The 23,390-nt window shown below is 39.2% G+C and overlaps 1 protein-coding gene across 3 annotated transcripts in view; it reads right to left on the bottom strand.

Moving 5' to 3' along the window:
- Positions 1 to 23,390, bottom strand: part of INPP4B (inositol polyphosphate-4-phosphatase type II B) — a 560,042-nt gene that overhangs the window by 388,994 nt on the left and 147,658 nt on the right. Inside the window, exon 1 of one of the 3 annotated variants that reach the window (XM_036423483.2) lies at positions 727 to 805. The exons of the other annotated variants lie outside the window; for them this stretch is intronic. The gene's annotated coding sequence lies outside the window, so the exon portion shown is untranslated. Of the gene's footprint in view, positions 1 to 726; positions 806 to 23,390 lie in introns of those variants that run through there. 3 annotated transcript variants of the gene reach the window in all.

Consider the following 23,390-nt stretch of genomic DNA (forward strand, 5'->3'; position numbering starts at 1 on the left):
CCTACCCCTCTAGTCTCTCCCTACGGGGAGATGATGAGGCTGAGAGAAGCAGAGGGCTCATCCTCCCCGCAGAAAGCGTGGAATGAACGAGAAAAATCTCTTCGTTTCCAAAGATTGAACGAATGAAGATGTGCTGAAATAAGTAAGTTTATTCCCACTAAATAGTTTTTCCTTATTTCTGATAGCTGTAATAACAGTAAAATAAATGCATCCACATTGGGAAAAGTACCCATAAAAGGGCAGTGCTTCTCTGAAATTACCACAGCCAAAGTCAACACAATTTTTAATCCTCCTCTAACCACAGTTCATTACAGACTCTAAGGAAGGTTTTTCATCATGGCCATTCATTTGTGTATGCTTCTGAAAGGAAATAAAAAAAACATTTCTAATTCGGGTACTCTACCTTCTCGCAACTAAAACACTAATTTACTGGAGACGCTGCTTCTCTAAAACAACCATGTTTTCAAAATTGACACTCCATGAAATGTGTTAGGAACAGTTGAATGCTTAGGGAGAGATACAGCTTGGGTAAAAAGATTACAGTTCCGGAGCTAATGTGGGAGAACCTGTAAGCTCAGGGTTGAGCCTTCCTCTTCCGCATCCAGGCCTCGGATTTTAGTTTGGCTTTGATTACCCCTCTTCCTACCCCCCCCCCCTTTTTTCCTATTTGCTGTTGGATAGAATAGTAAGTCATAGAGAGAGAGAGAGAGAGCAGTCTGATCTTACCAAGGAAGTTGTTTTTCTCAAGTCCTTTCCTTCTCAAGTTGGTTCCCAGCCCAACCTTCCTCGGTGTGATCTAAACCTTCTCTTTCACTTCTGGTGACTCACCAAGGTCCAAAGTCCGCCCCAGACTACCTGAATGCTTGACTCACCCAGAAATCCACTTGTCATTGGAACTCTTTTTTTTCTTCCGCTCATGTAAAAATGGGATAGAAATGTAGAAGCAGTAACTAGACGAAGAAATAAAAGACTTGGACCTGGGACTTCATTGCTATCATTACTTCCTTTCTCTCTCTCTTTCATATCACAAAAAAATTCTAAGTGTCCCAAAGAAGCTAATGAAAACTTGGCCAGAAGGTATTTTTCTAAAAATACCCACAAGTGACAACTCTCAAAAAACAATGGTCTCTTTTCCATCATTGACATATTAAGAGCAGAAGGAATACATTCATAATCTTGTTAGATAATCATAGATATAAGTAATAGCTACTAAAGATGATATTATTTTATGGGACATACTTTAATATACAATTCAGAACTACTTGGGATTGAGGCAGAATTGCTTCTCAGTTGGAAAAAAATATCAGAAAGATATTTTTGAATTTTTTAGTATGTGATAATCCAGTAACTCTGAGAAACATTTGCAGGCATATAAAACAATTTACTATGGTACTTGGAAATGGATTATTAATACCTATAGGTCAGTAGTCTTGACCTTTCCAAATGTCACTGTTTTGCTAAAACTAGAACTTAAAAATAAAATGTTGTGATATTCACCTTAAAAATTTTAGGTGAGATAGAAAATTAATGAATTATTTAAATATAACACTTACATAATCAGTCTGTACATGGGCATGAATAAGAAGGAATTTGTTGTTTCATCACCAGGGAATGCACACACACAAACTCTGCCCCTGTGTTTTATAAATTCTAGATGGCAACAGGATGGCAAGAAGGAAAGGGAAAACTACAGTGACCTTAGCGATAGATAGTAGATATTTTACCACGAATGCAAATTGTTAATGAGTTACCACTGATGCTTAAGTGACACTTATCATGCTATTCATTCAGTTTCCCCAAAGGAAAGATGCTTCTGGATAAAAAGATTTTTATGGCAGCAAATCTGCTTTGAAGGCTGCTGACAATCACCTTTCAGAATTTAATCCTATCTCAGAGGGGATCATCTAGGCCTGGGGGGGGGGGGGGGGGAGGCAAATTCTGAGGGGTTCAGAGTCATTCACGTGAAAAACTGTGTAGGTCTCAGTCATCTAAATTTGCACGTTTACTTCGATTATTATTTCTTCTGAAAAGGGAAAACTACAGAGTCTTCCTTTATTTATCTCAATTCTTGACCTTACATGTTAGAAAGGTAAAGGATAATTGTGGCCAGTGTTTCTATAGCCTTTTGGAACAGACAACATCAATTTCATAGCAATGTCATCACCATTTATTCCCATCACAGCGGGCTGCTTGCCTGATGAAAACGTAATTGGAAAAAAGTTCTTACATGGCATTATAAACCATCTGCCATATTCAGGTTTTACAATATGTAGCAAACTGAAAAAGAAAATATATATATAAACAGAAGTATTAGGGACAGTATCAGCATCTAAGAGCTACAAAGAGATGACATTATTAGGGAAAGATACGCAAAAACTGGCAGCCTATGAACTTGCAAAAATACATATCAATGCAAAGACACATGAATTTTTATTGCCTTACACACCTTCTTCTGTGTGCTTTAATATATTCCCAATCTACCACGGAGTGATTTACTTACATTCATGTATTAACAACCCCATAGTGCCATATGCCAAATCCATTCTAAGTGCTTTATAAATATTAAATCATTAAATTGGCATAACAACCAATTTTCTATGGTAAGCACTGTCATGCCCATTTTACAGATGAGAGAAAGCAGAATTGAAACTCAGGCAGTCTGTAACTGGATCTCCACTCCTACCATGACATGGTTGGTGCTGGTGGCTGCTTCCTGCCTCTGCTAAAATAATCATTAAAAATTCTCTAAAATGTGAGCAACCCAAAAAATGAGGATTATATTCTGCGATTAATTTCCAAGTTAGCACTGACATCCAAATTCACATTCTCATATTGGTAGCTCATGGAATATGTGTTTTCTTTCCTGAAAAGCTTTCCTTTAAAACATAGCTCAATATTTCCTACAAAATATTGTCTTTCCTATAAAAGACAAAAGATGCTTTCATTTCACTGTTGATGAATACAGTGATTCAATCCATTAAAAATATACACATATGTCTTTTATTTATATATACTTAACAACTGCCACCTCTCATACATAAATTTCCTATATGTAGGAAATACAAAGGTAGGAAAATAAAATCACTATAATTTTTCCCTTCCCCTCCAAAAGATTATTGATTATTTGGGGTGAGGAGCTAGGTCTAAGAATTAATAACACCCTCCCTTCACACACAAAAAAAAGTAGGTGAAAGTAGGGAATAAATAAAACTCAGAAAAAGAAATTAGTTTGTATCTCCCACAGGGAACTACAATATGTACTAAAGAAGTCATATCATTTTTCAGTGTCTGTGAAAGAACGAAAGAAACCAAAATTGCTTCCTTATGTATTTTGTTTCATACTAAATAATGAATTGATGTTCAATGACATTGATGTGTTACCTTGTTAAACAACCACATCCCAGGAGCCCCACACTTCTTACTCTCTCTCTCTCTTCTTTTTAATCCCTGAATATTCATTTGAAAATTAAGTTAGCACCCTAATTACACTTGCTTCTTTATCCACTGGAAATTTTCAACACGCTATGAAAATTAATTAATATTTTACTGCAATTTTTTCATTACAAAGTCAGAGCATTAACATTTATTAAAGTGTCATGATTTTGTGGAAAGGGATAAAATACAAACTGGAAGTTTGGAGAAAATAACTTTGAGCTAATTTGACTGGGAGAGGAGGGAAGACTCAGTACCCTACAAGAGACTATAAGCTCCAGGAAGGCAGAATCTGCATTGATTCGGAACTTAGTAGGAAATGGAGCACCCAGAAGATGATCTATGATTAAGCCATTTTAAACCCTACTTAAAAGAAGAAAAATGTATATTAGTAATTTTCGTTCTTACTATTCCTCAGCTAAGGATATTTTTTAAAGAGAGAGTGGAAAGAAGGGAGAAGACACAGAGAGAAACATTGACGTGAGAGACATATCGATTGGTTGCCTCTTTCATGCACTTCAACCAGGGTGGGGACTGAGTCTACAACTGAGCTACATGCCCTTGACCAGAATCAAATCTGTAGTCCTTTAGTTTCAGAGCAATGCTCTAACCACTGAACTCTGGTTAGGGCAAGCAATTGTTAAACAGAATGCCATTCCAATATTTCTGCAGGTGAATAAATGCTTTACAGACCTCAGATGAACTGCTAATGGTAGATTGCACTACCTGCCACCCACACATAGCACGCACACCTAATTACTCGCCAATTACACTTCCTTCTCCTTTCATTTCAGACCTCATTTCTCTTTTCTACATCTCATTACACATACACCCACCCTGAGAAAGACATATCCTTTTCCAACCTATAACAATACCAAGTTCCTCATGAGATCTCTCTTATTCTAAAGTTGCTCCTGAGAATTACCCTCCTGTTTCCCACCTGGCTCCCATTAAAATATATTCTGTTCACTAGCCCAGCCCCACCTACCCAAAGATTCCTGGGGTCCTCACTCAGTCCTCTGCTGTCTCCTAGAAATTGAAGAGAGCACAGTGGGGCAGCAGGCGGGGAGGAAAAGATGAGGGGGCCTGAGCACCCCCAGATGGAAACCTATTATGCATTCAGAAACATTTCAAATCCATGCAGTGCCTACCCATCTGCTTCATTTTTTCCCCCTTTTCTTCCTCCCTGATTTTTCATTTTGACCCCACACCTTGACTTCTCACCCCACCAACCCAGTTAACCTCAGTAAGTTTTGATTTGGTCATTTAGAGGAAAATAGCTAACCATTACTCACACATACTGATTAACATTTATGTTTGAAGCAGACCAACAATATTATATATAATCATAAAATGCCTAAGAATCTTTGTTGTGAGTTTTATTTAATAACATTCTTATCACATGTTCTCAGTCTTTATAAATGCTTATGTAAGTAGCATAATCAATTCCTCACAATAAAAAAAAAAATCAAAGATGTATTGTTTTACACAGTTCCAGAGATTGCAAACATAAGTCTGTGGAAAGGTAAGTTTTATTAACAGCCATGGAATGAAATAAAATAATAATTTGATGATTTGGGCAAAGGGTGTGGCAAAGAGGTAATTCAAATCAGATTTTCCCAAAAGTAACCACTAGAAAGCTAAAGGAAACATAGACCTATATTTTAGCCAAATGATATATTTAAAGGCAATGTTTGTCAATAATGCTCAATTGTGCCTGATATATAGAAAGCATGCAGTAAGTATTAATGGAATAAATGAGTGAACGATTGCTTTTCTGGTTTATGCCAGGCTGTTAAAATAAACTTGAACATAATTAGCCATTTTCCACATTCTTCAGTTGCTTATCACTGCTTTGCAGTCAGTCAACACTACAGGTTTAATATTCTTGGATTGTTAGTAGTAGGTCCCATTAATTTTATCTTCTGTTTCCAAATCCCTTTCAGTATTTGAAGACTGCCCGTCATACTTCCCTGTTGTTGAATTCAATTAGGCCTATAAAGCTCTATACCACTGGCACATAAAGTGATGGATTTCCTCTCAACAGCCGGAGTGGTAAGGGAAGGAGGCTGCCTTGTCTCCAGAGGTCTGGGCACTGGCATACATACGCCAGGAAGGCCTGAGAGCAAGATGTACCTAACAGACAAGCTCTGAGCTATCTCCACTCAGGGTTTCTCCAGTGATAAGTGAGACGTTACACTGATGCTCGTGTGGCAGTCGGGTATTCAATCTCTTAGCGATACTAAGGGGTTGATGGGAAGCTGGAAAGATATCAAAATGCAACATTATCTCTCTCACAATTAAAACACTATATTCCAGCAAAAGCACAAGCAGTGAGAAATGTGCATGTATTTATTTACACAGAAATGTCTGCTCCTCTACTTGTAGGATTAGAATGGACACAGAGAAAGAAGCAGGCATTTAAGTGATTTGAGATTTTTCTAAAGTATGACATTTTTTTATCTGGGTGAGTGTTTTAGCTCCTCTTATTAACTTTCTCAGACTAGATTCTTACACTTCCTGTACCTGTACCTCTCTTTTCTTCCACTGTAAAATGTGAGAAAATAATGCTTACCTTCCAGGTGTGCAAGTCCCATGGTTGGCACCTAGAAAATACTCAATGGCTGGCAAGCATTGAACAAGTTCTTTAAAAAAGTACATATATATGTATACACATTTATATATTATATAGTTATATATATATCATATAATATGCTATGTGATGCATACTATTATTATATTGTATTATATATCATGCATTATATATTTATTATATGAGATAATACATTATAATATATGTGTGTTATATTATATACCTATACATTATATGTAATGTATATATGCTTATATGTACAGTTGATTCTTGAATAATGACAGGGTTGGGACACTATCACCCCACACAGTAAAAAAATCCATACATAACTTTTGAATCCCCTAAAACTTAACTACTATTAGCCTACTGTTGATCAAAAGCCTTACTGAGAACATAAACAGGCAATGAACACATACTTTGTATATTATATGTATTATATATTATACTAGAGGCCCAGTACACGAAATTCAATCATGGGCAGGGTTGGGGGGAGAGGAGTGTCCTTCAGCCCAGTCTGCACCATCTCCAATCTGGAACCCCTTAAGGGATGTCCGACTGCCTGTTTGGGCCCACCAAGATTGGGCCCAAACAGGCAGTCAGACATCCCTCTCACAATTAGGACTGCTGGCTCCCAACCACTCACCTGCCTTTGCCTGATTAACCCTAACCACTTCTGCCTGCCAGCCTGATCATCCCCTAACCACTCCACTGCCAGCCTAGTCGATACCTAACTGCTCCCCAGCTGACCCAGGTTGCCCCTAACTGTCCTCCCCTGCAGGCCTGGTTGCCCCTAACTGTCTTCCCCTGCAGGCCTGACCCCCCCAACTGCCCTCCCTGCAAGCCTGGATCTTCCCAACTTCCCTCCCTTCCTGGCCTGGACTTCCTCAACTCCCCTTCTCTGCTGACCTGGTCACCCACAACTAATCACAACTTCTCTCTCCTGCCAGCCATCTTGTGGTGGCCATCTTGTGTCCACATGGGGGCAGCCATCTTTGGCCACATGGGGGTGACCATCTTGTCTCTTGGAGTGATAGTTAAATTGCATATTACTCTTTTATTAGATAGGATTCTTACAATAAAGTAAGCTGGAGAAAAGAGAATGTCATTAAGGATATCATAAGAGAAAAATACACTTACAGTGTTCATTGAAAAAAATTGACATTTAAGTGGACCAATGCAGCTCAAAGCCAATTCAAGGGCCGACTGTATTTTAAAGAACTACAGTGGCAGGGAGGGCAGGTTGGTTTGTGTGGGTTAGACAGCTATGATCCTACATCCCCCACAACTGTCTCCACCTGCTATAATCCTCACCCAAAGGCTCCGACTGCTGCAGGAAGAAGGGAAATAGAAACAATAACCCCAATACAACTTCCTTATCACAGAAATTATGGCCAATAATAAAGCCAAAAACAAAACCATTCTTCTGTCAGCTGGATCATGTGTCCCTTTTACTGCTGTCTGTGTCCTCCTGCTGACAACAGTGGAGGACTGCATATTTATGGGCTGGTGACTAGAAGTGGGGGGATGGCTCTGTGGAATGGCCAGCCAAGCACATACGTGGAAACCTGAAGAACAATTAACTGTTATATCCATATCTGAAGAATGTGATAAAAAGCCCACCCACAGAGAGTCCTCAGGGGATGGGTATTCAAAATTGGCTTCTTCAGTCTAGCTGGTCCAAGCTTTCCCACACTGGCACAGCCTCCCGCGGCCCTTCCTCCTGCAGAATCCTGGGCATTATTTTCTCCTGCATGTGGACCTGCTGAGCAGGCATTCCTGCCATTAAATGCTGTCTCCACAGTGACTTCCAACCTCCGCCCGGCTGGAGAAAGTAACAAAAAGCGCAGAAATGAGAGTAGCACTGCGATACCATGTTCTCATGTCATCTTCTGTGGTGCTGTCACTGGGGACAGAAAATCACCAATGTATCAACAGAGTGCTTTTCAAACTTGTCAGCATTCAACTTGAATAGCCTCTCCTGGATAAAAGCTTCCCTGACTCCCTGAGTCAGAATTTAGTGAGCTTCTTCAGACCTCAAACAACTAGCACATGCTGCTTACATAGCACTTACTGCAACATTCTGGGAAACGTTTTGTGTGTTCGTTTGTACAGCAGTCCCCTTCCTTCAGTTATGTAGCTCCCTGGACATAAGGAAAATGAGACTCATTGTGACCCCGGATGGCACTGGCTCCAGACAGGCAGGACCCATTAAGTGTCACGTAGCTCAATGAATGAATGAATAAATGAATGAATAAGTGGAAATGCAGATTTGATGGAAACCAGAACACAGTTTCCTATGTGACATCTGGCTAGCCCTGAGGGCTTCAAGCTATTCAACAAAAGCCTGTTAATCGTTAATTTGGCTGAAAAAAAAACTTTAAACTCTGATAAGGGTCAAAAGAAGAGAAATTTGCTGTGAAATACGGTTTCCCCCAGGAAGTATTAGCCTCGTTATTTTGACTCTCAGTTCAGCCCCAAATCCCACTTGATCCACAGTATAGTAGAGTCATTATAAGAGGCCAAACGAAAGGGAACAGTATAAAAAGAAAAAGAGAAAAGAGAAAACAAGGAGAATCTCCATTGGACAGAAAGAATAGATAGATTTACTCAGGAAGAAAATCAAAATGAGAACTATAACAACTTTAAAAAAAAACTACAAAGGATTTTGAAAACCTACTTGAAAGTGACAGATGAGATGACAAAGGACCAGAGTGGACTCGGAGGCGATCAAGATTAATGAACTGAATCAGGGTTTTCTACCAACCATCTATTTTCTCCACTGTACCTCACTGCCTTTCTAATACTATTGCTGCTATGCCATGAATTTAAAAGTTCTACAGTAAAAAATAATAACATAAACATATAATCTATAATAATAAAAATGTAATATGCTAATTAGACCAGACGCCCTTCTAGACATCCTTCCAACTGACCTTCCAGACGAAGCAAGCCTGGGTCCCAGGTGTCAGAGGGAAACTGGTGCCAGCAGCCAGGGGAAGGAAGGCCTACTCTTGCATGAATTTCATGCATTGGCCCTCTAGTAATAATATAAACACCTCTGAGTCCCTAGTTCCTCATCAAAAAAATGAAATGATCACAATAGCTGATTCATAGAGCCTTTGTCAGTATTACATAAAATGAGTGTAAAATACTTAGGGCAGAGATGGTATATTGAAAGCACTCCATAAATATTACTATAGTATTAGCAACTATCATTTACTTCAAACTCATGTCCACTTCAATGCGGCTCTTCTGAGAACACCTGACGTGAAAACAGATCTAGTACAAGCATGACATAGTGGATGCCATGTTAAGAAATTGAAACCAATGATAATTTGACCATTACACCCTTGACCCTGTGGTTCCTATTATGTATAACCGACCTAGTTGCTCCAATAATTCAAGGTGCTATGCAAAATTACATATTATGTGTGTCCAGGTTACATTTAAGAAATTATATCTCTGCCTATGCCCTTTCATTGCTGTTACAAATGCACTAAGTTGCAGAGTAAGAGCTCAAATGCTTTTTAACTGGCCTGGACACCATTTATGACTTTTTAGTGGTCCACAGGTAACAGCTACATTTCCACTCATTATCCAGCTGGGGTGAATTTGTTTATTTAACAAATATTTATTGAGCTTCTGCCCTGGCCAGTGTGGGTCAGTTATTTGAGCGTCATCCCATTCCTGGTCAGGGCACATGCCCTGGTTTTGGGCTCGATCCCCACTAGGGGGCATGCAGGAGACAGCCATAGATATTTCTATCATTGATGTTTCACTCCCTCTTTTTCTCTCTCTAAAATCAATAAAAACATATTTTTAAATATATATATATATATATATATATATATATATATATATATATATATAAAGAGAGAGAGAGAGAGAGAGAGAGAGAGAGAGAGAGAGAGAGAGAGAGCTTCTAATACGCTCCATACATTTGTTTGGTATTAGGATACAGCATTGAACAAAGCAGGCTAAAATCCCTGACATATTAGAACTTCATCAGAGCAGAAGAATGGCCCAGAATGTAAAGGGAAGAAATAAACATGTTTAACCTTTAGAAGTGCCATCTACTAAGCTCAAAGATAGTTGCCCTTATGTTGGAAATAAAGGGATTTTTAATTTAAAAAAAAAAAAATTTCTTTTGCCTGGCCAACGTTTTCAGTGGTTGAGCATCGATCTATGAACCAAGAGGTCACTGTTTCAAATCCTGGTCAGGGCACATGCCCAGGTTGCGGGCTTGATCCTCAGTAGGGGGTGTGCAGGAGATAGCAGATCCATGGTTCTCTCCCATCATTAATATTTCTATCTCTCTCTCCCTCTCTAAGATCAATAACAACATTTTTTTTTAATTTTTCCTCTCTAAAATCAATAACAACATATTTTTTTAATTTTTTTTTACCTTGATGCTGTGCACACTATCTGGTAAGATCTTAGGCTTCTACATTATGACTAATTATGTTACCTGAGATAGTTTTAACTTTATTTGCATAAGGAATACCAAATGAGAATAATACATAAAAAAATAATGTGAGAAAAGTCTGCAGGGGATGAGGATAATAATTATAGATAACTTAAATCAGAAATACCCAAGCTTTAAAAAGATTGTATAAATCATGTCACCAAGGGAAAGCAAAAGGCACAAAAGTCACTTTTAGGGCCCACTCACCTAATCTCCACCATGCCCACCTTCCTCACTGACTCAACTGTCTCCACTTTTAAACCTGAGCAGCACTTGTAGTTTGGGATAACACTCAAGGCTTGGCAATGCAAAATACCACCTCCTCCCTCCACACCTGCTGCCACAGAAATAGAAAGTCCAAATCCAGACTCTAAATATAAGGAACAATTCAAACATAACATGCTTTACTTTTTGATCTGGCTATATGGAATTTAATAAAACACTGCACATATTATTATTTATACAATTGTGTGCCACCTTTACGTCTGTAAGATTTATAATAAATGCACGCATCTGTATCTATTTATACACAACATATACTATACATACACACATGTATGTGTGTCGGAGGCTGAGCAGCCACTAGGTGCTCTTTGACCAGAACACTGCTGTTTGGAATGGCAAGATAGATGCCAGCACAGGAACAGAGAGAAAAAAGACAGGAAAACTTGAATAGAGCATCCTAAGTGGTATGGCAAGGCTTGCCATCCTTGGTGATGAAGAGCATGGAATTGGATACCTAATCCAGCCTTAGACAAAAGAATGGTCAGGGAAGACATCCCAGAAAAAGTGCCACCTGAACTAGCTTTGATTAATAGATAGAAGCTAGTCAAAAGAATGTCTGGGGGAAGGGGTGCAAAGGTAGAGGATATAAGAGAAAATGTGATACTGTGAAAAATTAAGAAGTTGTTCAGAACACCCCGAGGGGAGCATGTATTTGAGGCACAATAAGCAATTGCCCCTTTCTGTTTCTCTCCATTGTGAGCAGGGGCCACACCACTTACATAGTTTGCATGCCTCAGAGTACCTGACAATGTGCCTTATGAATCATAGATATTCAATAAATGCTCTAAGAATTAAATAGCTTATATTCAGTAACACTTGGCCAAGTAAGAGTAAAACCCAATAATAAAAATTCCATTTAATTCTTAGTTTTTATATATTCTCACCCTCTATTTTAATTTCTCACTGGAAAGAAAACAGAGAATGTAGGAAAAGCATGCTACATATTTCTTAGCCCTGTTGATACATTAACTAGAAAGTCCTGCTAGATCTTGAAAGTCCAGTTAGTAACTTTACAAGACTATCTCATTACAGGTATGCTTAGGTCACCTCCTAGGACTGCTTTGGATGATTTTAGTTCAATTGCCCAAATTATAGTCAAGGATAGCCACCATTAATAAATTCCCATAAAGACTGGTGTTTTCCCTGCAGGTTGGAAAACCAGGAATACTAGTATACAATTTTTACATTTAACAGAGAAATATCAATATAAAAAGGCTCTCTCAGTGCTTGGTGATACAGAAAGGAGGCTCATTCAGAAGGTGGGGCAATTTCCAAAGAAACCTCTCAAAGTAGTATTTGTTATTTAGATGAAACCATGTTTTGTCCTGTTATAAAATGAGACATCTACCTCTTAGGAGCTGACTCATAGCCACTAAACTTGAAAACCAGAATGACAATCTGTGTGTATGTGTGTGTGTATGTGTGTGTGTATAAAATTTTATTTATAAAAATAGGTGGCAGGCCAAATTTGGCTCATGGGCCATTGTTTGTCCATCCCTGAGAATCTTTTACATTGTTTACATAGTAAAACCATGCAAAATAGAAAAATATAATGTCGATAAATTTAGTAAGGATAACTATCATTGCTTGAGTCAAAGTATATTTAAGTTAGACTGAGAAATGTCACAATTACACTCACTTTGTCCTTTGTAACAAAAGCATAGATAGTACAAAGATAGTATGAGATGGACAAGAACCTGAAACTAGTTTCTTCAAAACCTTCAATTAACCACTATACTGCAAAGGATTTTTGAAATAATTATGTTTTTATTGACTACAGAGAGGAGGGAGAGGAAGAGAGTGATAGAAATGTCAAGAATGAGAATCATTGATCGACTGCCTCCTGCATGCCCTCTACTGGGGATTAAGCCCAGAACCCAGGCATGTGTCCTGACTGGGAATCAACTGTGCTCTCCTGGTTCATAGGTCATCACTCAAACATTGAGCAACACTGGCTGGGCTATAAATGATTTTTAATTCTGGTAGCCATAGGCTATTAATTTCCTTTGAGCAAAAACTTTGACTTATCACTAATATTAATTTATAACATTATTTTAAAATTTCTGCAATAGAAAATTGGAATTCTAACTTTTGCGGTAACACAAACATATATAAGAAAATTTAACATCTTATAAATTTGGGTTTTACTTAATTTTTGATGATTTTTTTGTTTTATAAAACAGTGACCACAATATAATAATTGTTTAAATATATGTGTAACATAAAATACTAATGTATCTGTTTCTCATTGCAGCCTTAACAAATTAGCATATATTTAATGGTTCAAAATAACACCCATATATCATCTCATAGTTCTCATAGGTCAGAAGTATTATTACAGCATGTCTCAATTGGTTCCACGGCTTAAAATTTCACAAGGCAGAATGATAATTTCCTAATTTACAATGAGAACTACAGTGGTTTCCCCAGCAGTCAAACATCCCCATATGATCAATAATATTCAGAATGCTTACTTATTTATAATGACAAATTGCTCCCATGTGTCCTAGGATCTTAACATTGGTTTAACCAGTGAATTATTTCCCTCTAGAGAGGCCTATTTGTGAAACCAAGTATATTAGTTATCTATTGCTGTGTAATACCATTACCACAAATGTAGTGACTTTAAGAAACACACACATTTATTACCTCAGTTTCAGTGGGTCAGGAATTCTGGCTGTATTCTCTGCTTAGAGTCTCACAAGATTGTAAACAGGATGTTGGCCAGAGACATGGTCTCATCTGAGGCTTGACTGGGGAAGGATCCCTTCCAAATTACTCAGGCTGTTGGCAGAATTCAGTTTCTTATGAAATTGAGCGCTTCAATTGGGGAATGATGGCTTTACCATCTTTTTGGCAGTTGGCCCAAGGCTGTCCTTAGCTACCAGAGGTCATGAGCAATTCCTCACCATGTGGGGTTCTCTAACATGCTGCCTATTTTCTCCAAGCTAGCAAAGGAGACTCTAACAGGGTGGATGCTACAATCTCATGTAATATAAATACAATATTACACAGCATATTACTTCATGTAATAGGAGTGTATATCCTGCAGTGTTCTATTGGTTAGAAACAAGACATAGATCCCATGCAAACTCTAGGAAAGAAGATCTCACAGGTGTGTGGACACGTGGTTGAGAATCATAAGGGCCTTCTTAAAGGTCTGTTTGCTATACCACATAGTAATGTCTGTTTTGTGAATGATATGAGAATCAAATACATCAGAGCAAGACAGACTAATGAATCTAGCCATCACATCACCATCACAGACAGTTCTGCCAACAAGATAAGAATATACAGCATCTGCCGAAACCAGTTTGGCTCAGTGGATAGAGCATCGGCCTGCAGATTGAAGGGTTCCGGGTTCAATTCAGGTCAAGGGCATGTACCTTGGTTGCGGGCACATCCCCAGTAGGGGGTGTGCAAGAGGCAGCTGATCGATGATTCTCTCTCATCGATGTTTCTAACTCTCTATCCCTCTCTCTTCCTCTCTGTAAAAAATCAATAAAATATTTTTTAAAAAAAGAATATACAGCATCTAAAGGCTCTCCTTTCTTGAGTGATAAACAGGTATTGACAAGATTTATGTTAGTGACTATCTTATCTTGGTCACTGGATGTCCAACTTTCCTCTGATTCTTAGATGCTACATCAATTTGCCAAGGTTACCTAATAATAAAGTACTGCAGACTGGGAAACTTAAAGAACAGAAATTTATTTTTTACAGTTCTGTAGGCTAGAAGTGTAATATATCAAGGTGCTGGCAGGTTTGGTTTCTCCTATGGCCTTTGTCCTTGGCTTGTACGGAGATGGACATTCTCTCCCTGCCTCCTCACATGGCCTTTCCTCTGTGCACCTGCTTTTAGAAATATGGCAGCACCAATAAGCTTACAATCAGATCTCGTTTGTCTGTAACCTCTTTAAAATTACTTTCCCATCTTAAACTGGGACCCATTAAATTTTTGTATGAAACTTTAACTCTCAGAGAGAAATTATGTTCCTCTTACGTTCCCAAGGAATTTGTGACTGTGGACTCCTAAAACAGAAAAGTAAACATGCCTTCCTTTTGTGATCTATCCCTACCAAAAAGACAAACACACACTAACGGTAAGTGCAGCTTTGCCAAACCCAATGACATTGTACTGAACATCTGCCTCAATTCATCCAACACAATTTATTTGGTCCCTGAAACAAAGCTACATGCTCTCTGCATTCATGGAGCCAACATTTAAGTGGAAAACACTGGGTCATGGAGGGGTAGGGGAGACAGATATAAAGCAAGCAGATAAACACACATCACATTTGTGATATGAATATGAAAAAGGATAAATGCTAGGAAGGGGATATGAATGTGAATGGTAATGAAATGTGAATGCTGGCCAGTTAGGAGAGGAGAAACCCACCTTATGCTGGAGGGTGAGGGATGGCCTCTCAGAGGTGGAGGCATCTCACCAGAGGCCATATGATAAGGAAGAGCTAACCAGGTAAAGAGGGAAGAAAAGGTGGTTCCAAAGCAGGCACCAGCAAATGCAAAGCCCCTCAAAGCTATGTCTGAGGCCCCGAAGAGAATACGGAAAGCAATGGGGACAGGGACCAGCCATGAAGAATCCAGCTCTTGCTTACACTGTCTAGTAGCTGACACACATAAGCATCGTGGCCTGGGTGCAGATGGAATGTTTGGGTACCCATCCCATTTTTGCTGCTTGCTGGCTGGGTTAATTAAGATGCAACTTTCTGCCAAAACCGGTTTGGCTCAGTGGATAGAGCATTGGCCTGCGGACTGAAAGGTCCTGGGTTCGATTCCGGTCAAGGGGATGTGCCTGCATGTACCTTGGTTGCAGGCACATCCCCAGTAGGAGGTGTGCAAGAGGCAGCTGATCGATGATTCTCTCTCATTGATGTTTCTAACTCTCTATTCCTCTCTCTTCCTCTCTGTAAAAAATCAATAAAATATATATTTTTAAAATAATAATAAGATGCCACTTTCTAATCTCAAAAGCAGTAAGGGGCTGTTTCAAAGGGGTTGCAAAGACTCCATGAGTTGAACAATGTGACGCACTTGGTATCTGGCACGTAGTTTGTGTTGAGCAAATATCAGCTATTCTTACACGAAACAAGCCCAACATCCTATTGTCTCTCTTTGTGTTACCTCCTGTATTAAACCTGCATCTGAAGAACTTCTCACAGTCACCAAGTTGCTGGGTTTTTTTTATTAAGGATCTCTAATTTATAGAAATATTTAATTTGGGGAAGACTGAGACTTGAAGGCATCATCTGAGAGCTGTCATTAAAATACGGATGTTAATTCTGTCAAGAAAAAAGATCCAGAGCAGGTCACAAAGAAAGTGTTTAAGTAGTCCACTATTTTGTTCAAATATTAAAAGGCAAAAATATGTATTAAGAATTCAATTTCCCCCTTTAGATCTCCTCTGGCAAAAAAAAAAAAAAATGACTGATATATTTTGTCAGCTTAGAGAAAGCAGAATCTGTTCTATTTTATGGGATAAAGTTAAACCACAGAAAGAGAGAGAGATGTTAAATAAATTGGGTCAAAATAATTTAATCCACCCTTCACACATTTTCAACTTCTGGGCAGATTAGAAGGTACTGTTTCATAATTCAGCAGATGTGATACACTCATTGCATGTGGGATTTCTGTTATTATATGGCCCAACTTCAGGATAATTCTGAAATCACAGTATGCATAGGACTCATCCCTAGATCAAAGAGGAATTCGGCACTCTTTCACTTCATCTCTATGAGATTTCTGGGGGGAAAATACATCTGAAATAAGTGTAGAATGTGGGATAGAAGGGGCAGAGAGTGGCATGTCTTTTCATTATTTGGTGTACAAAGAAAAGAACCAAAGAAAAGAGCGCTGAGAAAAATCTATCATGTTTAGAAAAATATACTTTTGTTTACCCTGAAAAAAAGGCATATGAAACCTGGGAGGACAAAAATAACATTTTATATTCCTCAACGAGCTTTAGGGACTTTTTCTCCAAGTTTTATACTGAGGCAGGGAAAAGAGCACCTAAGTATTTCTACATCACAGTTATCTCTCAGATCCAGCTTACCCAGCCCTATTGGAAACCAAGGGCAAGCAAACAGACTACCCAACTTCCTGCTTCCTGTTAGGTTAACAGGTTATTGATCAACATGCTATCTTCCAAATTACCAAGGTGAGCAGATGACAATTCTCCACCAGCTCTGGGATGCCAAAAAAAAAAAAAAAAATATATATATATATATATATATATATATATATATATATACACACACACACACACACACACACACACACACACACACACACTAGTTCTGTTCTATCAGAAATAGTTCCCATAATTCATCTTCCCGATGGGAAAACAGACCATGAGAATTACTCCAAAATGGGCATCAGTGTAGGCATATTGTTCTTTGTTTGAGATGACCCCAGAGTCCTGCAACCATGTGACTCCCGCACCAGCTGAGCCTGAATCATCGGGGGTTGAAGAAGGTGCAATGCAGCGGATGCTACTTGGAAACTGCTACAGGTAATGGCTGGCGGGAGAGACGCTCACCGTCTTTTGCAATTGTGTTAAAATGAAAGCGTATTACTTATGCCAAGGAAAAGGCCTACTTTCAAAACATAAAAGGACAGGTTACAGCTGTGCATTGTGGGAGCCAGCGATCACTGTAGAATCAGGCAATTTGGCACATGCCCGTGGTACATGCTGCTCCTCTTCCCAAACACCTTAACCTGATGCAGCCAATGTGTTCTCACTGCAGAGGCCCTGGCGGCCCTGAATGCCTTCCCCACGCATTTCCCTAATCTGCTGGAAACAGGAGCATCTAACGGTTAAAAAAATAAACCTGTTCGTGGATAGCTACAGGTTGTGCATACCTGATGTCAGAAAACTATAAATTTGCTGTGAAGGCCTAAGACCGGACTTAGGATTTGCACCTCACATTTATTAAAGCTGCCAGGTGAAACCACCGACAAACAGAAGAGAATCCCAAGAACTGTCCTTCGCTTTCCCTGTGTCTGTTCAAGTGGGAAGAAACCCAGGTAGGCAGGGCCTGTGAAACTGTAATGTGCTCAAACAATAGTTTGCCATGTGTGTGGGAGAAGCTGGGCAGAAAAGAGGCCACTTGAAATCTGTGTCGCCCCGAACTAGAGATGCTCCAAAAGGAATTTAATGACAGCGCTGGTTACTAACAGTCACATAATCAATCCATAAAGAATATAGTCTGCCACAGAGAAAAGGAGCTCTTTTGTAAACAAAAAAAAAACCCCTGTGGTAATGAGCGTGGTGCGTGTGAAAACAACCCCTTTCTGAAACGGGCATGGGCCAGCTCACTTGTGGGAGGCCTGGTGCAGCTTCCCTACGCGGCATCCTTTATGCTTGTTGATCTGTTCCTGTCACTTACAAATCAGGGAAACGTACACACACACACCCCAAGTTCCCTATAAAACTGAAATGAGTGCTACAGTCGGCACGATCAGGCAACAACACACCAAGGGCCTTCCCTGGACGTTTTGCTACTGATGTTCAGTCAGTGCACACTTTCTCCCAGCCAGAGATGAATTACCATTTATATTAGTTGATACATATATGATGCACAGAGTAAATTACTAAGACTGAGTCTCACTTTTACTAGTTTGTTAGCTGTGTGCCCTTACTGTGAACTTACCTGAGCCTCATTTCCTTTATCTGAGAAAACAGATATAAGAATAATATTGTAGTCGAAACGGGTTTGGCTCAATGGATAGAACGTTGGCTTGGGGACTGAAAGGTCCCAGGTTCGATTCCGGTCAAGGGCATGTACCTTGGTTGCGGGCATAACCCCAGTAGGAGGTGTGCAAGAGGCAGCTGATCAGTAACTCTCTCTCATTGATGTTTCTAACTCTCTCTCTCCCTTCCTCTCTGTACAAAATCAATAAAATATATTTTTAAAAGAATACTATTGTACCTCTTACTTCCAAAGATCAAATTAAATGTACATGTACCTCTAGCTAGTTTCACCAACATTTTACTATGAATGGGGTCATATTTATTTTGGGACCAAAATTACCATGATTCTGAGACCTTACCTGCCTCTACAAAACTCTATCAATGTTTTTTGAGAGTTCCAAAAAGGGGCTTTATCAACTCAGTCATTCTCCCTCTCCTCTCCCGGTGCACTGAGCATTTCTGCTGCCCAAATCCTGCTCAGATAAGGATGGGGGGGAGGGGGGCACTTCCCACCACACCCCAAAAGGGCAATTGTGAGGATACCTTTGTTCTGGGCCCAGTGAGCTTGTGAAGCTGCTGTCCTCAACTTGCTGAGGCAAAGCCTGGTTCCCTGCAGAGGAAACACCATCCTGTTCCCATCTCTGTGATGCCTGTTATGCCTGGGGCCTGGGCTGTGAGCAGCCCACCAGCCAGAACACCTCACCTTTCTCCTACTCTCCCTGTCTCTCTAAGGGAGTCACTGAGCTTCCCCTCTCCTTCCACAGGGCACACCGCCTAATCCCAGGAACTACATAGAGAAGAAGTGCTGGTCATCATTTCCAACCCTCTCTCTCCTCCATCCCTCACCTCACACAAAACCTCTGTATAGGTTCTCCAGACACGGAGCCCTGAGCAAACACGCAAATACACACAAATGCTGGTGATGGCTGTGAGGTGGGCAGGATGTACAGCACTGGCACTCAGCTCAGCCAACTGGAAGGCCTATCTGGGTGTGGATGCACTCATTTATCCAGTAAATACTTCACTGAGCAAGTTTATGGGGCGAGCTGGGTTTATAGAGAGAAATCAAGATATAATATTATTTGTGTTATAGAACAGCTTTCAAATCCACTCTTTTGGACAACTGTTTCTTGGTTATCTTTTCTGGTTGTTTTTGGCTATTAACTATTGCACTATTAGATACTAAACGATTCTATTCTAGCTTTTAATCTCTTGGTTAAAGCTTCTCTTCATGACATAACGCCATCTATTGCCTCAGCTCTCATTTCTTTGACCTTGTTCTTTATACCCAAAATAATGACAAGGCATACCACTCTGGCCCATATTCTAGACTTATTTCAGACATATTTCTTCCAAAAAGTCTGACTTCAGAATTGAAGACCTTAATTTTGCCTCTCACTAATGAATTGCATATGTTATATCAGACATTTAGATATTATAATTCTGGCAGGCAAGAAAAGGGAGCATTAATAGTCTAAAATACTATGTCAACATTGCTTCATTTTTCATATCTTTGACTCTTAGCTGCGATGACTTTCCCATGTTTTTGTTGTTGTCATTATGTTGTCTTATTTGTATTCTCCCTTAAGTGAAATGCCTATCTAAGGATATTTTTGCAATGATTAGTTGAAATTACATTTTAAGTGGGAATATGTGAGACTTGCCACATTATCTAATGTATGCGCTCACATTATCTAATGTATGCGCTAGGGAGATGAATGTTGAGTCCTTGCTCTCCTGGCCGTACCTCCTCTCTCTGCGTAATTTTTTTCTGATTCTTGCGCTGGAATGCAGTTAGTCCTTGGGCAAATCCAACAAAGAATGACACTCACCAGGCACCTTCCTGCTAACAGTTTCCACAGCTATGAACTAACAGGTCAGTGACAGAAGTCCCGGAGGTGGTGAACTTTTTCTAATCTGCCTTCTCGGGACACACCCCTCTTCGGAAGTGTCCACTGTGGAGAAAGGTCAGAGGTTTGTCTTTGTGTTTCTTATCACAGCATGGTGGAATCTCCAGGAACAGCATGTATAGCTGAGCCACACTTAATGAGAATGCAAAACTTATTAATCAAGGTTGGATATTTTAAGAGGGAAAGGGGGAGCTGTTTTCATTTTTATTCTGGGCCAGCAGACATAAACAGAACTGTCCTAAAAACACCTTGACATACAGTCATCCTACTCATAGGAAACAGTGAACTTGGCAATGTACAGGTGATTAGGCAGCCATTTGAGGAGCTCTTTGCTTTCCCTATATTGGTCCTATACAAGTGACCTCACATCACCCTCATTGTTATAAATCCACTGTACTTATTATGAAATGCTGAACTTGATTTCTTCTTCTTCTTCTTCTTCTTCTTCTTCTTCTTCTTCTTCTTCTTCTTCTTCTTCTTCTTCTTCTTCTTCTTCTCCTTCTCCTCCTCCTTCTCCTTCTTTTCTTCTTTATTCCATTAAGAGAGAGAATTTGTTTTTCCTTTTGTCTTCTCCTTGAGTTTGGGCTGGTCTGATAACTTGCCTTGACCAATATTAACATGTGGAGGAAGTGAGGTGATATGATGTCTGGGGCCTAGGCCTCAACAGATTTGCAGCTTCCTCCTTTGCCCTCTGGGACTTGTGCCCTGACACCATCTTCCTGTGAGGAGGCTCAGGATGGAAGCATCAGCAGCCAAGTAGACGGGCCCAGAAGAAGCCAGCCCTGCTTGACCTACCTGACCGAGCCAGGAAAGACCAGCAGATGGCCCACTGAATTGTGAGAAGTAATGGATTACGTTTTGTTTTAAGCCAGTACATCTGGGATTGGTGTGTTATTCAACAGAGGATAACTGTAACACATACTTAAATTATTTTCCCCTCCAGAGCTTTTAGATACTTGCAGTTTAATACTTACAATAAAGCTATTTGGGATTTATCCAAGGCACCAAAAATTTAAAGACTACATAGGTTTTAAAACCACCACACTCAATATCAAAGGCCTTCTCTGCTACAAGCTAAAGCAGCAAGCTTGCCCCATCACCTCTTTGGTATAAAGTAGAAACCAATAAACCAGGGGCTTAGTTTGCACCATGTCAGGGGTCACTCCCACTCATGCCCCTACAGGCTTCACAACAGCACAGATTCAGGGGCATTATTTCTGCTTTTTGTTCTTGCCTCAGAAAATTACAACATCTCAGTTATCCTTAAACAAACAGCACCTTTTCCTGCCTGGGCTTCAGAGCCTCTGATCATTTATTAAATTCTTCTATTACGATGAGCCAATATTGAGCCAGAGGAATTACATCATGTCATTCAAGCCTCACCACCTCATCAGGTAGGTGGCACCAGACAGAATAAAGTCCTTATTCCTGTTTCCCCAAGTATCGATAGTAACTGAGAGGATCAGGGAGTCCAATTCAAGAACTACCTTATACCAAAACTCGTGGGACTTCCTGTTTCTTTGACTCTGCCTTGATGTCTAAATTAAGTCGCTTCTGATTTCTTGAAAAGGCCTTTCCCTAGGCCCTGCAGATTCTGAGATTCCACACATGGGAGAATTTGGTAAAGCAACGGGGCCACCATTTACTGGGGTTAGGGCTTAGATGAGACTGATGTCAGTTCTTAAACATTTCACGATGACATTCATAAGCTTTTCAGAGAATTTCAGAAGAAATAATAATCGAAGTAAACGTGCAAATTTAGATGACTGAGACATACACAGTTTTTCACGTGAATGACTCTGAACCCCTCAGAATTTGCCTTCCCCCCCCCCCCCCACCCCAGGCCTAGATGATCCCCTCTGAGATAGGATTAAATTCTGAAAGGTGATTGTCAGCAGCCTTCAAAGCAGATTTGCTGCCATAAAAATCCCTTTATCCAGAAGCATCTTTCCTTTGGGGAAACTGAATGAATAACATGATAAGTGTCACTTAAGCATCAGTGGTAACTCATTAACAATTTGCATTCGTGGTAAAATATCTACTATCTATTGCTAAGGTCACTGTGACTTTTTCTGGAACACCAAGAGTTGTTAACAGGCAAAGCAATAAAGTACATAGGTACCTCCATGCTGGAAACTCTCTTTTATAAAAAGAATCTACAGTTTGATAAACAATGCCCCTAACTTCACAGTAAATTTGTTCTAGAAATAAGTACTATTCTAATAAAATAAAAGACCAACCTTCCTACCTCAAGAAGAGCTAAACAATTTTAAAATATTAGATTGAAGCACAGCTGTTCAAATACATATTTTCAAATATTTTGTATCTTAAGAATGTTCTCTTGAAGGAACTTTTCAATCTTCCCACGCAACATCCTGTCTGGCCAGGAAAGTGCGAAAATTCCTCGAGGAAGTTGCTGGCAATATATCTGTTTCATTAGTAAAAAGAACGCTGAAATCAGTTTACTCTGAACTCAGATCAAATTCTAAATTGAGAAGTTCTAAAAATGATAATTTCAGCTATCTATGGCACATGTACAAACTTTAAGTAAAAGTCAGAGGCAAATTTTTAAAACATAAAGAAAAGTGATGATTAAAATATATTTAAATTATAGTTTTGCTTTTTATCTTACAATAAGAGATTGTATACCCTAGGTAGAAAGTTAGAAAATCTAAAAGTATAAACAAATAAATAAATCTAAAATATAAATAAAGCTATATAATTTTATATATTACATAGATTGTTAATACATGTTACATATTCAATATTCTTTTAATTTATATATGTATAATGTGATAATGAAAACATAATACGTATTACAACTTGATTTTTTTACTCAACATTTTGGGATGAGTAGATCCTCATGACCTTCAATAAAAAATTAAAAATTAAAAACAAAAGGGGAAAAAAAAAAACCACAAACTTTAATGCTGTGTGAATTCCACTTTATCAATATCCAGTCATTAATTTAATCATTCCCTTTTGTGGTTG

The sequence above is a fragment of the Pipistrellus kuhlii genome, unplaced genomic scaffold (assembly GCF_014108245.1).
Source record: "Pipistrellus kuhlii isolate mPipKuh1 unplaced genomic scaffold, mPipKuh1.p scaffold_m20_p_8, whole genome shotgun sequence".
NCBI lineage: Eukaryota > Metazoa > Chordata > Mammalia > Chiroptera > Vespertilionidae > Pipistrellus > Pipistrellus kuhlii.